The sequence below is a fragment of the Varroa jacobsoni genome, unplaced genomic scaffold, assembly GCF_002532875.2.
Source record: "Varroa jacobsoni isolate VJ856 unplaced genomic scaffold, vjacob_1.0 contig02107, whole genome shotgun sequence".
Classification (NCBI taxonomy): domain Eukaryota; kingdom Metazoa; phylum Arthropoda; class Arachnida; order Mesostigmata; family Varroidae; genus Varroa; species Varroa jacobsoni.
The window spans coordinates 53466-55527 of NW_019214758.1; positions in this window are offsets into that span (position 1 = coordinate 53466).

The window sequence follows — 2062 nt, forward strand, 5'->3', positions numbered from 1 at the left end:
TACCCAATAAATGACATGCAAGTCTACCCACGCAAACTGCTTCCCGTGTCGAAGCTTTGCCCCTTCCGTCGGACACTGCCTCCTGTGAGGGGGGGGGGGAAGATAACTTGCAAGCTTTCTCTATCCATCTTGTTGATACGGGATCACCCTTTAATACATTCAAGGTATTTCTCAGCACATAGTCACACTGGCGTAGCGTGGTTGTGTGCATTCGCTAACGGCAACTAGAGAGAGTATTGGGAGATGACAGCAAAATATTAATACTGTCTTTGACGTTCATAGATTCGTAAAGATACACATAGATAAAGACGGACATAGGTCGCGCTATTTGTTATAACAAGCACATTAGTTACATTACGACTTACCCTATTATAGTTTAATATTTGTATACTTTTTGCCTGAGCAGTTAAGTACTACAAGACTACGTTATTGGTGATCCCTGTGTATAAGCTGGTGCGGCGCCTGTCATATACAGAACACCGAGTAGAAAATACTTGAGAGATTTATTGCAACGATGAGAATGGCTACTATAATTATTATTAGACGACTATTATATTCACGTAAGCATTACTATTAGACTACCACTACTAGCGCAAAGTTTATTTAAACTTGCTTTTTTCCGTATAATACAGTATACGAAAAAAAGCAAGTTAGAATACGTGTACACGAAGAAAAGCGACACCCAAGCAGAGACAACGTAATCAGAGACAGGTGCAAAACGAAATATGTATGTAGCAGTCAGGAATGGAAGCGGGAAATATATTCATCATATACCGTTGTTTCTCGGTTATCCCCCCGCTTTTGTCTGGGTGTCCGCCTAACCAATAAGTTTACTCTACTACTACAAGGCCAGCCCTGACAAAATGCAAGAAGGTTCCTCCGTGATACGAACAGACCCGGGGGACGCTCGCCGTCTGCTGGAACATGGCAACCCACAAGCAAGACGGCAAAACATGTCCGTCTTCAAATGGTCACGTCATAGGCGACCATAGTCAACCGTGGCCGCATTGCGAATAGCCCATTGCATTGAGGCCCGAAAAAGGAGCTGTGGTTTTCGTGGCGCTTGCTCGCACGGTCCTGCCCGGCCAAACTGCTGCTCTTACCTACGTGTTGTGGACAGTGACAAACCTCTAGCTTCTCTCGGCGCGGGCTTAGGCGTGCCATCTAACCACCAGACGAAAACGCTAGCGATAACAACGCGGCTGACAAGCAGGCCGCTGTCCGAACTGGAGCAGCCATTGTCGTTGGTGTAGATAGCAACGTTGTTGAAGTCATAATAACAGCTGCAGGAGCAGCGACGGCGGTTTCGAAATGCCCCAAGAAATACACTGACGAGTCCGTGAGTCTCTCAGGCGAAGAAGGAACAGGCCATGAAGAAAGTCAGAAAAACACGTAGAGAAATAACAAGATAACGACGGCAACAACAATAACGGCAGCAGCGGTAGACGCCGTACTCGCGAAAACGTGGCAACGACGCCGCTGCAACAACGCCGGTAGTGGCAGCAATAATAAGGAGCATAGCAATAATCGCATGGGAAAACAGAGATACAAAAAGGTTTGTCATGGTGAGCACGAAAAGCATACCTGGATTCGTAGAAGCACGCTCAAAGAAGCAACTAAAAAGACTGATAGTGGTTCTAGTGGTGGTGGTAGTGGTTTTGGGGGGCGTGGGGCACAGTACCCCAGAGTCACAACTGTCACTGCTGTCGATGATGGCAATGGCAAAATGGTGCGGTCTAATCACCAATGGGTCGTTACAAAATCATGGCCCCGTGATGGCATCAAGACGGCCTCGCAATTTTGCGGCTGGAAAAGTGCGATTGGGTTTTGGCTTCTAAGTTGGGCGTTGGTTAGATAGAGGAGATAATATCAAAGATTAACGTCGAGAGAGAAAAGAGATTAAGGGAAGAACAGACGTGGGGAAAACGAGATTTCGAGCTCAAATTAAGGGGGAAAAACGGAATCCAGAAGGCTGGATTGAGCGAAGAGTAACACATTGCACTGTCTCTATGTGATCATGTGCTTGGAGGCAGACTGGTAGGTAACCTACGACCGCCTAATG